This window comes from Elephantulus edwardii, unplaced genomic scaffold (genome assembly GCF_000299155.1).
Source record: "Elephantulus edwardii isolate Elephantulus edwardi_28Jun2011 unplaced genomic scaffold, EleEdw1.0 scaffold00015, whole genome shotgun sequence".
Lineage (NCBI taxonomy): Eukaryota > Metazoa > Chordata > Mammalia > Macroscelidea > Macroscelididae > Elephantulus > Elephantulus edwardii.
The window spans coordinates 20,440,907-20,461,166 of NW_006399765.1; positions in this window are offsets into that span (position 1 = coordinate 20,440,907).

Below are 20,260 nucleotides of genomic sequence, written 5' to 3' on the forward strand. Positions count from 1 at the left end.
AAATCCATCAGAGGTTCTGAGGGAAAAAACGGCCAATCTCCTCCTGGGTGATTTACAGCCTCTGAAAATCTTCTGGGGGAGAGAGTCAGATATGAATCAGTTCTGATTCATTGGCAATGAGTTATATATATTGGTTATATATATATTGGCAATGAGTGATAGTAAAGACCATGGCCTGTATCAGACGCACCTTAGTCTCCAAAGAGACACCATTGCTCTTCAGCACTTTGGAGAGGTCCCTAACAGCAGACTTTTCCATGGCAATGCGCCTTTTAATTTCCTGGCTGCTGGTGCTAGTAGGTACCTTTTTTAAAAGAAATTCCCCTAGAACATTAAATTTTTCATGAAAAAAAAGTCACCTTTGCTCTCTAAGAATCAGACTGAGCAGGATGGTCTTGGTTCTTTCCTTCTTTAAAGTCAGAGGGTGTAACCTTTGATTCTAATACTGCTGGTTTTCCATACCACTGCCCAGCCCTCCAATTCCAACTCTTATTAGTCTTCTCTGCCCACCTCATCTGGGCATAGGCATAGAGTGATGCTGTTAGATTATAGGTGGGCTATCCCTTTGGGGAGGGGAACCCGTTCCAAGCATCCTCTACTACTACCATTGCGAACTTGGCTAAATTGTTTATTTGACCCTTTTGATACCTCAGTCATTCTATCTATAAAATGGGGATTGGCGTTCTTTCCTTTGTGTACTTTGGAGGATGATTTAACACAGGCACAGAGCAAAGGTTTAGGAGCTATTAGATGTTTCCTCTCCTTACGATCTTTCCATGTAATAATTTCACTCACTGTGGCAGCCGATTCCAGATCTAAACGCTCTGCTGCAGGTTCTCCCTGGAACCTCAGATGTCTCTCTAACCTATAGGCAGACATTTTCTGCTCGTTGTTGATTCACATGGTTCACAAATATGTTCTGATCACCTCCTATCGCTTGAAGCTCTATCCTCATTGTCTTTTGATCCTGCTTTCGAGAAGCTTGAGGTAGCCTGGTGGCTTCGTCCACAAGTTGGCACTGCCAACCCAAAGATGGTGCCTCTCTGGTGGTTTGAAACAACCAGCATTTCTGAGAAAGATGAGTAGTCAGTCTCCTCTCGTGTAATTTACAGCCTCCAGAAACCTGCTATGAGTCACCGGGTCAGCTATGAGTTGGTTCTGACTCAACAGCGATGCATCTTTAAATTTTTCTAGGAGCTTGAAGCTAGCTGAGCAGAGGAGATAAGCAAGTGAACAACAAATACAAACAGGATAAAATCAGAAAAGGAAACCAATATAAAGAAGCAGGATAAGGAGTCAGGGAGTGACAACATGAGGACAAGGGTCCACTGAGGCAGGGGCATTTGTGTGGAAGGAGATGGAGGCTTCCAGGTCAGTAGGTACCATGGTACAAAGGTTCCTGAGCTTGCAGGCTTGATAGTTAACTCCACAGATGCTCAGTCAGTTCAGACTCATGGGAGCCCCATTGAATTTTAAAAACTGTCAATCTTGAGAGAGCTCTGGTAGCCTAGTAGCAAGAAGCTGCACTGCAATCCCAGAGGGGCATGGTTCAAATCCACCAGATGCTCTGCTCAAGGAGGGACAATCTCCTCCTGTACCAGTCAGATCCAATTTGATGGTACACACACACACACACGCACACACACACACACAAACCAAAACCAAAAAAAAAACCACCCAACCTGTAAATCTTTACAGAGAAAGACTGCCCATCATTCCTTTTTTCCCCCCTTTTGTCCTCATTCTTATATGGAACAGCTGGTGGGTTCAAACCATTGACCTTTCAGTCAGCAGTCCAACACATAGTACCCAGAGTTAAGGAACAACAAAAAAAAGGTCAAACGTGGTGCCGACTGATGAACGTGCAGGGGAGCAGAGCATGGAGATAAGGTCAGAGGCTAAATCACTCAGACTAAAAATATTCCAGAACCTTCTTTACCTTGCCAGCCCCTCACCCTCTACATCTAGTTCAGCACACCTCAGATGGCATGTCTCCTTTCTACCCGATATGAGAGTCCCAGACACGGTGACTAAGGATGTACAGGCCCAAGCTGCTTGGCTGTGATATGGGCTCTGTCGCTTCCTATCTGGAAACTGAACTGTGTACCTGCTCTCCACCTCCACGCCAGGCCCTTTCACTGAGCCCCTACCTCACAGGGCTGCTTCCAGGTAAATGGATTCATGGATAAGAACCTTCTGCTCTACGCAAAGGCTCAAATCAAATGTTGGCTAAGCATCATTTCACTAATCTTTTAAAAAAAAATCTCCAAAGAGTGACTGATGAGAAACCCCCAAGACCATGTGGGACTCTCAATTACCCTTCAGACCTGAAACTGAATTCGCCCCCCATGGCTCAATTTCCAGCCAAACAACAGACAGGCCAATAAATAAAACTACTAGGGAGGGGAGAAAACACCCCAAACTTCTAGGAAGGCAACAGGCCTTAGATCAGTCATTTGATATCAAAAGGACGACTTCTTTAACAAAGACAAAGTTGAGAGAGCTGAAAGGTCTGGGAAAGCAGGTGTGGAAATGGGGAACACAGGGAGGAAGAGGGACAGGCGATGCTGGTGAGGATTGCATTCAACTCCACCACCAACAGTACGAAAGACTCGTGAACGCAAAACTGATCTGCTCTGTAAACCTTCACCTGATTCATAACTGAACAGTTAACTAAGAAAACACCCAGTGAATTTCCAGTCCTTACTGAACGAACCCCGCTTCCTTATCTGCCTCCCTCTTGATGACTCCATTACCTGACTTTCCAGTCTCCTCTATTATGGCTCACCTGTCCCCAAAACAGGACCCACCTGCCCATTCTCCCTGCTCCCTCGTGGTCTCCACCTGTGGAAATACCGCCCACCTTCAAATCTCAGCTCAGGGACCAGCTGTCCCACTTATCTCACCTGGAGGGTTTCCTGGGTTCTGGATTTCCACACCACCTGGGTGCAAGGTAGTGCCTGGGACCCCACGCTGAGCAAGGAACCCTCAATATGCTCCTTTTACTGGTTAAAATCACCTTTTATGGTGGCTTCAAACCTCCACCTTTGACTCCTCCCTCTGTCCAATAATTCTCATCCAAACCATCAACAAAAAGGAGCCCTGCCTTCCAGAGTGCATGCTTAGCCTAATTTGACTGCTTTCTTTCCGTTTCATGAATATAAATCGTTACAGAAGAAGCAGTTCAGCTTTCTCTCAAAGAACAATTGGTGGATTTGAACTGCCAAACTTTCAGTGAGCAGGGCAAGGGTCCTTTTATAAGGTCTTTGAAATGCTTGTTGCCTCCAACCTAATGAGTTCCCCCATGAGCTTTTGCGCTTTCACCTTCTGCTTCAAGGCCAAGAAGGCCAAATATCACCTCCTCCAGAGAGTCCTCCCAGATTGCATCTTATCACAATTACTTCCTTTTTTTTTCCCCCTCAGCCCTCAGCACTTTCTCAATTTATGGGATGTATTTGATATTTCAGGGCAGGAACCTGGCCTTCTCAACTTTGCTGTGTCCTCAAAGCCTGTCCCACATATAGCTGTCTCTCAAGGTTTACTGAGTGGGGTTTACAAACTGAAGAAGACCCTCCCCCCCTCAACAAGCTGGATTGACACAGTGACTGCAGCAATGGGCTCAAGTGTGTCGGAAATGATGAAGATGGCACAGGATAGGACTCAGGATAGGGTTCAGGTCTGTCGTACACAGGGATCACACTAGACTTAATGGTACCAAATAACATATATAAAAGCAGTTGCTGTGGAATCGATTCTAATTCACAGGGTCCCCGTGTGTGTCTGAAAACTGAACGCCACGGGTTTTTCAGTAGCTAGTTGGGGGTGTTTTTTAAAAAGTAGATCACAGGCCATTCTTCCAAAGTGTCAACTTTTCAGCCAGCGCACAATGTATTTACCCCACACGGGGATTTGTTTGTTGCGGGAGACCCTCTGGGCAAAAGAATGAAATGCGGCCGGCCCCCTCCCACCCTCAGGAGCATCGCGACCTCTGAGAACGCTGCATGTTGAAGGTGTACTTGCTAAGAACTGCAGTGACCTTCGAGTCGTTAGCTCTCTTCTGCAGACACCTGCACCCCAGCCTTCTCCTCACGCCTCGTTGCCATAACAACGAAGGCATCCCAGGCCTGGCCACCATTGTCAGCATTGCACTAGCGGCTTGCACTTTACCGAGGCTTCCCGGGTGCCAGGCACGGTTCTGAGCGCCCTTTACCTCCATTAATCCTCCCCAGACCCTCTGGGGCAGGTACTGATATTATCAATACACAGGACAGAAACTGAGGCAGAGCAAGGAATGTGCCCATCTGTAAAAGGAAATTACAAAGGAACATAAAATAAAACAAAACCACAGGATCTAAACTCTACAGCCTCTAAAATTCCAAGTAACTAATCATATGGAGAAAGGGAACTGAAGCAGACAGGAAATACTTAAGGCCGATCAGGAACCAATTTTGTTAACAACAACAACAAAGAGACCAAGGGGAGCTCCCGGCGCCGGGACAGTGTGATCCCAGTTCGGCTTCCTCCCAGCATTTCTCCCACTCTGGACCCATCGCCCCACACCTGGACCTCACCCTCGGTCCCCTCGCCCTCACCTCCCGCAGCCGAGTCTCCGGGGGAGTTACCTCCTCGCTGCCTTCCACTGTCGCGTGCGTCCACGGAGCTCCATCTGCACTGCGGGGGCCTTGCTCTGAGGTGCCCTGACCAGAGATCTGGACAGGAAGACTCGGGTCCCCACCAGCCCCATCCCCCACCCCCCAGCAGCAGGAATCTTTTCAAATTTCAATTTGCACCAGGTCACACCCCCAGCCTCCATCCCCCCACCTCTAAATGCCCTGGAAGGTTTCCCATTGTTCTCAGGCCAAAGTCTCAAATTCTTCACCTAGTCTGAGGAGGCCAGAAGGGGTCCATTCGACAGCTTCCGGTCGGGTCTTTGGGCTCCAGCTTGGAAGACCTGGAAGCTGGCAGCCTAGGTTCAAATCCTCCCTCGATGTCACCTTGAGCTAATTATTTACTCTCCTGGGGCCTATGAAATGGTTTGGAGAACTTCTGTAAAAAAGCCCAGCGACGGTTCTGAGCCACTTAATTGGACCTAACAACACCCACTCACAGTGTTAGAAGAATTAGATTAAAATTAAAATTGTGACGATGGTGCAGGGTCATTTCATTATGTACATATTTTGTTGTGCATTGACCATGGCTGACCCTAGGTAGGGGTTTTCAAAGGCTGTTCATCCACTTCGCAGGACAGTACCCATTCTTTGCCTGTGGACCAGCTGGTGTTTTCAAACCACATGCTTTCAGGATTTCAGCACAGCTTCTTGCTGCTAGGCTACCAGTGCTCCAGATAGATAGATATGAATGGATAGAAGGATGGATGGATGGATGGATGGATAGAAGGATGGATGGATAGATAGAGTTGTTGTAACTCAGCTGATTGGAAAACAAGAACAAGAATGCTAACTTGGTCCACTGACTGGTGTCTCATTATTAGTATTATTTTGATTACTCAGTGAACTCCTGCTGCTTTGTTTGTTCATAGGGTTTTCAATAACTAGATCGCTATATTGTTTGCTATTGTTGATAGCTATTCTTTGATAGGCCTAACAGCAACTCTGCAGGGCAAGGAGCAGATTGCCACAACTTTCTCCTTGTGAGCAGCTGGTGAGTTCAAATTGCTGACCTTTTGTTAGCTGTGTTGTTGCCGTTGTTATATCCCCTCCTGTCAACTACGACTCCCAGGGATCCTATGAACAAGAGCTCTGAATCTTGCACTATTCTGAGCCAGCCTCACCATCTCTGACACACCTGACCTCACTGCCACAGTTCTTATATGAAGCCATCTCTTCCAGGATCTTCCTCTCTTGGGCTGACCTTCCACCCTTCTATTCATGATGTTCTTCTCAAAGGTCCCTCCTTGCAACATGCCCAAAGTATGTCAGATGAAGCTTCAGAATTCTTGCTTCTAAGGAGTAGCCTGGTTTCACCCTCTCTAGGATGAACATGATTTTTTTTCTCCTAGAAGTTTGTGAGACAGAGTTTCACAATCCTTGCTTTGGAGGAGCAACTTGCCTTCACTCTTTTCAGGAAAGGCCTATTCTTTTGGCAGTCTGTGGTATGTTCAGTAATACTTTTCTCCAGCACAACTCAAAGGCACTGATTCTTCTTCTGTATTCCTTAGTTACTGTCCAGCTCTCAAATGCAAAGTAAGCAATTGAGAAGACCATGACTTGAATCAGATACACCTTAGTCTTTAGATTGACATCATTGCTCTTTAGCATTCTGGAGATGTCCTTGACCACACATTTTCCCAATGTAATGCATCTTTTGATTTCATGACAGATGGTGTCAAAGATACTGGTTGTGGATCCTAGTAAGATTAATTCATTAACAACTCAATCGCATCTTATATCATTAAGCTGCCTGTTGGCCCAGTGGTGACAAATTTTATTTTTCTGAAGTTGGGATGCAATCTATATTGAAGGCTGCAGTCCTTGATCTTCTGAAGCAAGCACCTCAAGTCCTCTTTGGTTTTGGCAAGCAAGATTGTGTCATCTGCATAAGGCAGGCGGTTAATGAGTCTTCCTCCAATCCTGATGCCATATTCTTCCTCATAAAGTCCAGCCTCTCGAAAAATGTGTTTGGCATAGAGACTGAAGAGGTATGGAGAAATGATACAACCCTGACACACTGTTTTCTTGATTTGAACCAAGCAGTGTCCCCTCGCTTGGTTTAGATAACAGCTGGTTGGTCTAGATATAGGTTTCACATGAGCACGTGTTCTAAAATTCCCATTCTTCTCAATGTTACAATTTGTTGTGATCTATGCAACCAAATACCTTTGCACAGTCAGTAAAAGGCTAATAGACATCTTTCTGGTACTCTTTGCTTTCAGCTAGGATCCATCTGACATCAGCAATGATATACTTAGTGCCACTGTTTCTTCTAAACCGAGCCTCTATTTCTGTTCTAGTTTTTTTTTTTTGGATAATCTTCAGCATGGTTTTGCTTGAATGTGATATTAATTCTATTATTCTATAATTTCCACATTCTGTTGGATTAACTTTTTGGGGAATGGGAACAAATATAGATCTCCTCCAGTGAATTGACCAGCTAACTGTCCTCCGGACTTCTTGGCAGAGCCTGGCCAGCACATTCAGGGCTGCATCTATCTGTTGAATTATGTCAGTTGGTATTAAATTAATTTTTGCCACTTCCTTCGGTGCGCCTTAACTTCTTCCTTTATCACCATGGATCACGTGCTACTTTCTGAAATGGCTGTGTCAGTGAATTCTTTCTGGTACTGGAACTTCGTGTATTCCTTTTGGTTAACAGCCTAGTGCAAAACTCCTATGCCACCAGGGTACCATAGTTAACTCCTGCTCATCCTTTAAATCCCAACAAGTGAGTCATTTCTTTAAGGAAGCCTTCTTGGTCTCCTTTCCAAAAAAAAAAAAAAAAAATTAGACCCCCTTATTATGCCTTGCCCTTAAGCTTCTGAAGAAAAGCATGAATTGATGCCCTTTATAACTGGGTGTGTGTTGCTGTTGTTGTTAAACACCATCGAGTGGAGTATGAGTTATAGTGACTCTATGAACAGCAGACTTGAATCCTATCCTATCCTGTGCCAGCCTCATCACCTCTAACATACATGAGTACATTGCTGTAGTCACTGATAACTGGGTGTAAATGCCTAAAACGAATTTCTTTTTCTTAAAATCGTCATCCTTGGGCGCTGTCTGGTCAGCTTCGCAGCCTAGTGACCCAGTGTAAAGCCCAAGGAAGCCCTGCCCAGTCCTGGTCCGTCCTCAGGACCTCCGCAGTGTAAGCCCATTGTTGCATTCGCCCTGTGTGTTCATTTCTATTCATTAAAGGCTGTTTTGTTCAATCTCCATGAAACAACACATAGTTGATGCTCAGAAAAAAAAAAGAATCTGGTGGATGTTGGATGAGACAATGAGTGCATGAATCAGCTGAGAAGATGCTCAAATCTCTTCTTTTCAAGCCAAAGAATTAGGAAAGTTTTAATGAGGGTGTAGATACATGACTGTATTTCAAGTATAACTGAAACCTGCAGTGGGGGAGGGAGGCTGAGCCGAGAGGGAGGTAACCAGGTTACAAAAGGAAGCTACAGGGATTTGTAAAACAAAGCTAGGAGGGTGGCCCTTGAGGAACTGCTGCAGAGCAGAAGCTGGGTTAGCCTCACGGCTGAATACTTAATATTCACAACCAGCCACGAAAACAAAGGCGCCGGTTCTCCTGAGGAACAGGAGGCCAGAATGCCTGGAGCTGAAAGCATCCTTGTAGAAGTACTGGCTCACCCCCGGGGCGAGCGGCTTGCAGAGGCAGAAACCACCGCCTCCTTGCACTTCCCATTCCAGACCCGTCTCCCAGCTCTGACCCTAACTGGCTTCTTGCCTCCAATCCCTGGCTCTTCAGCCTGTGGAACTGAGGCTCACTCTTCCCGGTCTTCCTAGAACCCCGTACTCCACCAGCCTGTGCTCAGAACCTCTGGAGAGGGTGGCCGGCTTTAGCAGATTGGAGGAGAGGTTATTGTTGTTAGGTGTCATGGAGTGTGGCTCACAGCGACCCTATGAACAACAGATCTGAACCCTGTTCGGTCCTGTGCCAACCTCACAATTTCCGACACTCTTAAGCCCATTGCTGCAGTCACTGTCAGTTCATCTCCTTGCGGGTCTTCCACCTTCCCAAGCATGTCCCTCTCCTAGCAACATGCCCAAAGTATATGAGATAAAGAAGCTTTATCTGAGTTTGAAGTAATCAATAGATAATTTTCTTTACAATGTCCCATTCACGAAGTGGGCCCCAGCAAATAATCCCCAACAGTAAACCCTTTCACAATTACCTTTCTGCTTCGGGGTCCTGAGGCTCCAACTGCTTGCTGAGATTCCTTGGAAGTGAAAGATTTTTTTATCTTTTCCTGCCTGAGGAAGGGCAATCAATGACAGTGCCAGTCACTTGCGGCAGGGCCAACACAAGAAGCAAAAACCTGGTGAGCTCTGGTGGCCTAGTGGCAGGAAGGTGTACTGCAATCCCAGAGGTGCATGGTTCAAATCCACCAGATGCTCTGCCGGGGTAGGAGGGACAATCTCCTCCTGTACCAGTCAGATCTGATTTGACGGTACACACACACAAAATAATAAAATTTAAAAAAAAAAAAAAAAAGCAGCAGCAGCAAAGACCTACCAAGCTGCTGAAGTTTTGGTGGCCTACTGAGCAGGAAGTTTTGTTCCCAATCTAAATGTATGTAGGTTCAAATCCATCCCCTGCTTCACGGGGGGAAAAAGATGAGCAATCTCCTCTTATGTAATTTATAGTCTCCAGAAACCCCCAGGTGGCTGATTCAATGGCGATAAGGGTTTTTAAAAGCTATTGGTATGAAGATCAGAACCAATAATGCAGGGATGGCAAAAGTTGTATCAGAGCCAGGAAGCAGTTATTGGCATGCATAGAATTTAGTGCTTTGTGCCCATGAGTGACTTCAGAAGCAGTGGAATCTGGGTGAATGAATGATGTCAGAGAACAAGGACCAGAATGAGAATGACCCACTAAACTTTGAACTCTCCATGGGATCTTTCTCATTGGCCCAGGCTCCAGTCCTGAGGCCTGCCTGGAGGGGGCGGTCATAAATATGACCTCACCTCATAAGCGCGCTGCCTTTCCTCCATATTTCCTTTCAAGGAGAAACGCAAGGTCTTTTTAATAAAGCTTTCATTACCTTTTCTTTTCACTCCTGCCTCCTTGTTTTTTCTTCTCGGCCCCTGTGCTCTAATAAAAAGCTTCTTCAGCCTACACTTTCATTAATGCTCCACACATTCAAGTCTGCTCTCCCAAGAAACCCTGAGATTGCTGCACACCATGCTACTTGGTTCCTGGGCTCTGGTCCCCTCCTCCGTTCTCTTCCTCCTGACACAATTATTTACGTGTGTGAGAAGAGAAGGGCAAACCAGGCCATTGACTGCACTGTAACATTGGGCCAGTGGAGTGAATTCTGACACCGAGTGACTCCATAAGACAGAGTAGAATTCACACAATGGAATACTAAGCGGCAATGAAAAACAAGGAACTCATGAAATAATATGCAAAATGGATGACCCTAGAGGACATTATGCTGAGTGAAATATCTCAGTCACAAAAGGACAAATATTGCATAGGGCCACTGTTGTAAAACGGGACTGACATAGGGGTTGAGGGAAGACAGAAAAGGAGGGGAGGAATGATGTATACTGCATTGAAACAGATGAGGGAAAGAACTGTTTAAAAGGGATATATGATTGGGTATTATTGTCATGACAGGAGTCCAGAATGAAGGCTGCATAGTGGAGTGGACCAGGGGGGAGGGATTGTATAACAATGAAGGAGAAGGATGAATGGGACCTGGAGGGAGAAAAGTGCAACAATGAATGACGAAACCCTAAGTGTCTGTAAACTTTCATTAAAATTAATTAAAAAAAAAAAGACAGAGTAGAATTGCCCCGTAGGGGTTTTCTTGGCTGTAATCTTTAAGCAATATGATTGCCTGGACTTTCTTGCAAGGAACTGATGGGTGGGTGCCAACCTCAGACTTTCAGTTAGCAACCAACACTATGACTGTGTCTCATAGACTCCTTACTGAGTTTTGGTGTGTGTGTTTTTTTTCTTTCTTTTTTTAATTTTTTTATTATTTGTGTGAGTGTACCGTCAAATCAGATCTGACTGGTACAGGAGGAGATTGTCCCTCCTTCCCCAGCAGAGCATCTGGTGGATTCGAACCGTGTGCCTCTGGGATTGCAGTACAGCTTCTTGCCACTAGGCCACCCACCAGAGCTCCCCCCCTTACTGAGTTCTTAACACTCAATAAGGAGCAACCGAAATAAACCTTGTTGAGTCAATTCCAACGCGTGATGACCTGTGTGTTTCGGAGTAAAATCGGGTCCCATTGGATATTTTGTTTTAAGAATAAGAATGCTTCACTAGTTGGTTTGTCGTGCTTGTACAGGGGCCCTGTTAATCTTCTCTGTGTCCTCCTGGTTTTAATATATGTGCTACTCTGGAAATTCTATGAACTTTGATAAATGTCGATAGATGTAGAGGAGCTTCTGGCCTTTTGTTCATGGGGTCACTATGAGTTGTGCTCGACTTGAAGGCAATCAACAACAACAACAACAACCACCCAGTCAAGCATGCCTCACAAGATTTTTAGTAGTTTTAATCTTTTGACAGTAGATCACCTTTCTATCTTAGCACCCAAGAGGAGTTCAGTAAGGCAATACTCCCCTCCACACTGTTTTCCTGGACTTCCTCTCCCCAGAGACCCGTCGTTGGTTGATCTATGTTTACTAAAAGTACGTGTCCGCATGGTTAGATCTTGATTCTAGGTATTATTTATCCTATTTATAAATCTTAACTGCTATAATGTTCATTATTAATGGTGATTGATAGCTTCTGAAAATCTGACAGAAGAATCAGCTCCAACTGAGAGGCACATGGTAACAACAACAGGATGTTAATAAAGCAGGATTAGAGAGAGCTCTGTTGGCCTAGTGGATAGAAAGTGATGCTACCAAGTCAAAGGTGGGTGATTTTAATCTATGGCCCTCAGGCCTGGTTTTAATTGGTTTCGGTCAAACATTCTTCTAAGTGGTATAGCACTGGTCTGTCCATTTGCTGTAGAGGTAACTCGTGGTTGCTGTGATGCTAAACACTGTGACACTGATGTGTCAAATGTGATAATGGTGGACAGTGTTTGATGGAGCTTCCCAATTAAAACAAGCTTTGAAGCAGGAATGACATCCACTTCCAAAATGGCTTGCCTCTGGAAACTCTATGAAAGTGGAGAAATGACAAAAGTTATACAAATGTTCAGGTCTTTCATTCATAGGGTAGCTATGAGTCGTCTACTTGATGGCACTTAACAACAACAACAACAACAGAGGCAGTTAATATAATGATGAGTCTTCACCGCACATGCTTTGGCCACGTTGGCTATTCCTTGGAGAGGGACATGATGCTAGGAAAGGTGGAGAGTTGGCGAAGGACAAAAAGACCCTCAACCAGGTGGACTCAAGCAGTGACTGCAGCAACAGGATTTATGTGTCAGGGAGTGTGAGGATGGCACAGGATAGAACAGGGACTGGGTGAACCCTTCTGTACGTAGGATCGTACTAGGAGTTGTACTCCACTCGATGGCACCTAACAACAACAACAACATAATGATGTAATCACCCCGCCGTGATGTGACGAGCCCATCAGTTGTAAGGGGATCAGGGTGGGCTGTAAGGGGCATTTCCCTGACTGGTGGCTGTATCATCTTCTGTCTTAAAAGAGCTTACAAGAGAGGAAAGTATGCAGAGAAGTGGGGATCTGCCAAGGAAGGAAAGCCAGGAGTCTAAGTGTCCTATGGACCCAGATTCCTGTCCTGGGAAACTCCCATCCTTTCCCAACAGCTGGGACCCTGAATTTGGACTTCTAGAAGGGGACTCTGGTGGCCTAGTAGGTAAGGAGTTGTTCTGCCAACCCAAGGACAAGCAGTTCAAGACCACCAGCTTCTCTGCAGGATAAAGATGGGCAATCCCTTCCCATGGGATTTATAGCCTCTGAAAACCCGCTGGAGAGGCAGCTATGAGTGAAATCTGACTTAGTAACAATAACAAGCTGAGAGAACAAATTTCTGTTTATTATAGCCTCTCACTTGTAGTGTCTCTGTTAGAACAGCACTGAATAATTAAGAGTCTTTCCACAAACACTTCAGTGTTACAGTGTAGATAGCTGAACCCAGTTCAAAAAATTGAAGATCTGCTGTTTAGTGGGAGGGTCAAGAGACAAACTCAGACTCTGAATCTTTTTTTGCTTCTATACAGATGTGAGTGTGCAGCTGCAGTCGGCTGTAAGCTACAAGAGGGCAGGTGCTTATAATCTGCCATCTCTAACTCTCTGATTCCAGCAATTTCTCCCCAGTAGCCTCCTTTAACAGTTACATTTTTGCTTTAGGGTCCCTGGGCCCTCATTTCTAGCTGAGATCCTTGGAAGAGAAACTCAGTGTTTCTGATGAACCTCAGAGTCCAGCACAGTGTCTGACCTCTAATTGTCATTAGATACCATGCAGTCAGCCTTCCTTGTTACAGAGTAAAACTGTCCCCTAGGGTTTTCCTGTAGTCTTTTTTTTTTTATAAATTTTATTTTATTCTTTTTTGGTGCATGTACCGTCAAATCAGATCTGACTGGTACAGGAGATTATCCCTCCTTCTTCAGCAGAGCATCTGGTGGACTCAAACCACACACCTCTGGGATTGCAGTGCAGCTTCTTGCCACAAGGCCACCAGAGCTCGCCTTTCCTGTTGTCTTAATGGTGTTGATCCTGCTACGTGCTGCAGAGTCCACTCTAGTTCATAGCGACCTTGGTTCATAGTGACCCTGTGTATGTAATCTCATCCTCACCATCTCCAGTGTCCTTAAACCCATTGCTTCAGTCTCTGTGCCTTTTCTCCTGAGGTGCCACTGGTGAGTTCGATCCACCAACCTTTAGGTTACCCAACTCTCATTCTCATTGCTATTGACTTGGAACAGACTCATCGAACTTCCGCTGTGTTTCTGAGGCTGTAAAACCCCTGGGAGGAGATTGTCCATCTTCCTCTCACAGAGCACCTGGTGCTGTTGGATTCGAACCTGAGGAGAGGCCTGGTCTTTGGATTAGCAGCTCAACTCCCTCTGCACTAGGTTACCAGCTGAGAGCAAAGCTTTGTGCCGTCCTGGGCCCAGGCCTTTCTAGATATTTGTGAGATGAATGAATGAATACGAGCCCAGGACCTGAACAGGCAGAGCATTTTCACTGACAGAAGAGCTTGGAAACTCGAGCTCTCTCTGTTGTGCTTTGTCCATCATCCTGACCACATGTTGTTAGGAGCCATAGAGGCAATCATTACTCATAACAACCCTCTGAATAAGAGCTCTGGACGCCGCCCTATCCCGCACCGTCCTCACCATCTTTGAGGATGACCTGCGCCACTTCCGTTTGAGTGCAGCAGAGCAGTATTCAAGCCTGTGTATACCTGTACGCAGACTAGGCTCGCATATATATAAATTTAAATTTATTATTAATTTCAGTAAAAATTTACAGAGGCTTTGAATTTCCATTCATTCATTGTTGCACATTTCTCCCCTCCCAAGCCTCCCCCACCCCAGTACACTACCCTTTTGGAAAAGTAAAAGAAAAATTCTTTCATTGTTATACAATCCCTCCCCCCAGGTCCACTCCACTGTGCAGCCTTCACTCTGGACTCCTGTCATGACAAAAATACCTAATCACATATCCCTTTTAAACAGTTTTCTCCCTCAACTGTTTCAATGCAGTATACATTATTGAACCCATCTTTCTCAGTCTCCCCCCAACCCCAAGGTCAGTCCTGTTTTACAAGAGTGGCACCATGCAATATTTGTCCTTTTGTGACTGGGATACCTCACTTAGCATAATGTTCTCCAGTCAACCATTTTGAATAATATTGCATGAGTTCCTTGTTTTTCAATGCAGTGTAGTATTCCATTGTGTGACTATACCACAGCTTCTCTATCCATTCGTTTTTTGATGGGCACTTAGGTTGTTTCCAACTCCTGGCTATTGTGAACAAAGCTGCAATAAACATGGGTGTGCATATAGGCTCTCATATATATAAATATTTATGTTTCCACCTGAGTTGTCATAAACTAACAGTGAAGATGAACAAAGATGGGGGAGCGAGCATGAGCCACACCTACAGGGTGAGACACAAAACAAGACAGCTGTCCAGTCGCCTGGACTCACGGCGGGCCCCTGTCTGAGACTTTTCTTCATCTTAAAGATGAGCCAGTCTGCTTCATCTTTCTCCGACAGAGCAGCTGGTGGGTTTGAACCGCTGACCTTCCTCTTAGCAGCCCAGCACTACCCTCCTAAGCCTGGAGGGCTCACTTGTAGGCTAAGAGGACAGAAGGACAAGGAGCCCACCTGTGCTCCTTACGCGTGTCCTCTTTACAGAACAATGCTAAGATCAAGACACTCAGCGTGTAATTGAACTCCACACGTGGGAGCAGCAGAGACCGGAGACCTTCTGTTTTCCCATTGCAGGCTCTAAACTGAGGCTCACGACTTCCCAGAGAACGGGACTTGACTGTACTAAGCTGCATTTTGCAGTCATCCTCACTGTCTTTGGAATGCCTATTTTGAGGTGCTCTGGAGGGACAGCGCAGGAGAGGAAGAGCTTGGATGAGATGGATTGATTCAGTGGCTGGGATAATGGGGGTAGGTGTGCTAGAGACAATAAGATTGGCACAGGATAGAGCAGGTTTTAGGGCTGCTGTACATAGAGTCACTCAAAGTCGCAGGTGACTCAACAGCACATAACAACAACTAGTGGCCTAGTGGTAAGAAGCTGTGGTGTGGGGAGCTCTGGTGGCCTAGTGGCAAGAAGCTGCACTGCAATCCCAGAGGCTCACGGTTCGAATCCACCAGATGCTCTGCCGGGGAAGGAGGGACAATCTCCTCCTGTACCAGTCAGATCTGATTTGATGGTACACGCACACACACAAATAATAAAATAAACAAAATTAGGAAAAAAAAAGAGAAAAAAAAAAGAAGCTGTGGTGCGATCCTGAAGGTGTGCAGTTTGAGGCCACCAGCTGCTCCATAGGAGGATGGACGATTTCCTTCCATGCAATTAACTGCCTCCGACTCTGACTCTGTGGTACACAACAACAACAACAATGGCCTATTGTTACGACCTGTTGAGGGTCTTCCTCTTTTTCTTTGATCCTCTACCTTTCCCAGAATGATGTCTTTTTCCAAAGACTGGCCTCTCTAGATGGCATGCCAAAGTCTGCCAGACGATGAAGTTTCCTTTCATCATCCTCGCCTCTAACTAGGGAGTACCCTGATTGGATTTTTTCCAAGACAGATGTGTTTATTCCTTTGGTTTTCTGTCGGATATTCAGTACTCTCCTCCAACATCACAATTCAAATGAATTGATCCTTCTTCTGTCATCCTTACTCACTGTTCAATTTCCAGATGCCTAGGAAGCAATTGAAAATACTATGTCTTGGCTAAGGAACACCTTAGTCTTTACACTGATAGCATTGCCCTTTAGCACTTCAGAGAGGTCCTTGACAGCAGACTTTCCTAATGCAACACAGTTTTTTATTTCTTGACTGCTGTGACCATGGGTGTTGACTATGGATCCGAGTAAAATGAAATCATTGATAACGTCTCTATCCATCATGATGATGTCTATTAGCCCAGTGGTGAGGATTTTGGTTTTCTTGAAGTTGAGATGTAATCTATATTGAAGGCTGTAGTCTTTGATCTTTTTCACTTACTGAAAGCAAGGTAGGAAGTAATTCAAGTTCAAGGCAGATTTCTGGCTCTTCTACCAAAATGGAGAAAAATAACCAGTGTAACTTCAAAAGCAAGAAACATGATCATAGGGATGTTAAAACAGCCTACCCAGAAGAAAAGACTTCAGAGAATCGGACTCAACACATGTTCATTCATTATTGGTTAAACACCTACCATACTCTCCTACGTGCTGGCCCACTGCCCTGAAACAATTCGGGGATAAAAGAGTTCCCAGGAGAAAAGAATTTTCTAAGATATTTAAAGAAATGTGCTGAATCTGACTCAATAAATTATTGGGGAGTGAGCTGTCCCTCTGCAGAACTGATTAAGTCACTTTGAGAGTCACTCAACAGGTAAACAATACTCTGGTGGCTTAGTGGTAAGGAACCTCACTGCCAATCGAAGGTACGTGGTTCTAATCCATCATGGAAGAAAGACAGGCAACCTCTTCTGGTTTGATTTACTGTCTCTGCAAATCTGTGAGAAGGCCGCAGGTCAGTTCTGACTCTATGATACACAAAAACAACAGGTAAACAGAGGCGTCTACATGTTACCTGTTCCTAGTGTTCACACCTGGACTAGAACTCGGACTGGGGGATGGGTTTCCATTTTTCACTTATGCTTTTTTGCTTGGCAGCCAAGGTACAGTAGGTTGGAGGGTGGTAAATGAAGGTTGGGGTTGAAACGAATTTGATCATCGCCTGTGCTCCTTAAATTTAACTCTTTCCGTTAAGTTAGTGTCTTTCAGGCATTCACCTCTGTGGGTCACCTCACCTAAGAACAATACCATGCAAAGATGGAGGTCTTCCCTCTCCACCCAAACGGTGGACTATTCTCCATGGACTTCTCCAAACAACATGCTTATACGGGCAGATCCTTCAGCTCTAAGATCATCTCCTCCAAGAACTCTGCCTTGATGGACTTATCTGGAGAAGATATGTCTAGCCCCACCCAGCAGTCACCTCTTAGAGGTCATCGTATGATGTCCTCCCAGCACTCACACTGTGACAAGCCGGTCACTTGGTCTTCCTCAGTTATACTGTCCATAGTTATGCTGTCAACATCATGAAGACAGGAAATTGTCTGAATCGTGTTTATTCTGGGTCTTCAGATTCCAGAATGCTGTCAGACTCACAACAGACTCTGAGTTAGAGCATACTAGAAAGGCAACAATTTTAGTGACATAGGACAATACTGGCTTATGTGAACTGCCCACGTTAACGATGTGCTGGTGATGTTGGGCACAGTTAGAGTAACTAACTCACCGACAGAGGCGTAGCTAAGGGATGGCAGATGTCCTGGGTGCCACTGAGCAGTCAGGAGATGAGGGGGCTTTTTCACTGGGCAAGTCCCCTTTCAAGGACCTCTCCAAATTATTGAGGAACAAGGATGTCAGTTTGAAGACTAAGATATCTTGAAGTGTCTTAAGGCCATGATCTTTTCTGTCACTTGCTATGTATCTGAAAGCTGAAGAATAAGGATGACAGAAGAAGAATTGATGCCTCTGAGATGGGGTGTTGAAAAAGATTACTAATATCCCATGGACTCCCAGAAGAACAAACAGATCTGTCTTGGAGAAAGTGCAGCCAGAATGTCCTTGGAGGCAAAGATGACAAAGCTCTCTCTCACAGGCTTTGAGCATGTTGCTTGAAGAGTATATTCCTTGGAGACGGATATCAGGCTTGGAAAGGTGGAGGCGGGTCAGTGAAGGAGAGGAATACCTTTGGTGACATGGATTGACACAGTGACTGCAGCAATGAGCTCCAGTGTGTCAGAGATGATAAGGAAGACACAGGATAGTGCAGGGTTCAGATCTGTTGTTCACAGGATCGCTGTGAGTGGTACTCGAAGGCACTTAACAACAACAAGAAGCCACTAGAGCTTTACATAGATATATCAATGTATATTTAGATTGATATTTAGAGAGATGTTTTCCTAAAGGAAATTGTGCACATGATTCACACACTTGTATAGATTGTTGTTGTTATGTGCTGTCGAGTCACCTGCGACTTAAAGCGACCCTATGTACAACAACCCTAAACCCTGCTCTATCCCTTGCCAATCTCACTGTCTCTGACACACCCACCCCCATTCTCCCAGTGACGGAATCAATCCACCTCATCGAGGGTCTTCCTCTCCTGCACTGTCCCTCCACCCTCCCAAGCACGACGTCCCTCTCCAAGGACTGGTCCCTTCTTGCAACATGTTCAAAGTATGTCAGATGAAGCTTCAGAATCCTTGCCTCCAAGGAGCAGTCTGGCTTCACCCTCTCCAGGACGAACTTGTTTGTTTTCCTAGCAGTCCATGGTATACTCAACATTCTCCAGCACCACAGCTAGAGGCATCAACTCTCCTTCTGTTATTCCTAGTCACTGTCCAGCTCTCTGAGGCATAGAAAGTAATAGGAAAGACCATGGCCTGGATCAGGTGCACTTTAGTCTTCAGATTGACATTGTTGCTTGTATAGATTACAAAATCAAATCTCCACTTAGCAGTGGAGATTGCCAAATCCAAGGTCAGAGGGTAAAGGCAGGTGGCTGGCTCAGGCCCAAGGAATCAGAGAGGTGATGAGCCTGATTCAGGCTTGAGATCCAGCAAAAAGCAAACCAGCTCTGCTAGACTCCATTACTGATCTGTCACAGGCCACACCCTCAGTGAAACAAACGTCCCTTGGACCAAGTGGTTGCTTAGAGGAGAGCTGTCCAGGCAATGATTTTGTCAGACAAATCACATTAAAAGATGATTACATCATAATCACACAACCTTAGCCACCACACCCCACTCACTCTTTTGGGCTCTGTTCTTCTAATCACCGCATGAATAACATCTTCTGGAAGGATCAGCAGAAAGCCAGTTACTGAGAGGCAGGGGAAAAGAGGGCCCAAACATACAATTTTTCCAAATTACTGTACCCGTCTCTCTTCTCTAACAAAAAACTTTCCTCCCCCGTCTCAGGATTCACCTCCCTATCTTTGAGAATCCCCATGAGAAACTGGATTATGTGAAGAAGAATGCCACTTCGGGAGTCAGGGAAGATTCACTAACAACCCGCAATGGGCAGATGACACACCTTGCTTACTGGACGTTGGTCAAGATTCAGTCACGGTACAAGCGATATCGGTCACCTTCACCGGCACGAGCACACTTGGTGGTACAAGCAAACAGCTTAGAAAGGGAGGTTGAGGGAGGAGGGAGAAGTCCGAGGCAGGAGGCATGCTTGGCAGGGACTTTCCACTAAGGTAGTTTTGGTCCTCAGTCTGTTGTTTCGAAGGCCAGGAACAAGCAAACAAGGGAGGGGAGAGAGGTTGTATGTTCCGGTTTCTAAATGTGAGGAGAGGAAAGGGGAGGGTAGTTATGTAGTTACGGGCATGGGTCAGGCTTCCAAGCCAGGTTTCCATGTCTCTCCAAAGTAAAGAAAACTTGAAGATTGAAGGTTTACTGCAGATCAAAGACCAACAGCTTTCAGGATGGATCACACTTTAACACACACACACACACACACACACGCACGCACACACACGCACACACTCACAAACACACACACTCCAAAACTCCTCACATGTGGACCAATAGGCTACATCATGGTAAATGGTGAGAAAAGACTCCAGTTGTCAAGGATTTAATTTCATTTGGATCCACAGTCAAAGCTCATGGACACAGCAGTCAAGAAATCAAATGAAAAAAAAAAAAAAAGAAATCAAATGAAGGGAGCTCTGGTGGCCTAGTGGCAAGAAACTGCCCACCAATCCTAGAGGTATGTGGTTCAAATACACCAGATGCTGTGCTGGAGAAGGAGGTGCAATCTTCTCCTGTACCAGTTAGATCCGATTTGACTGTACACACACACACACTCTAAAATTTTTTTTAAAAAAGAAAGCAGCACACCCATGTTTATCGCAGCT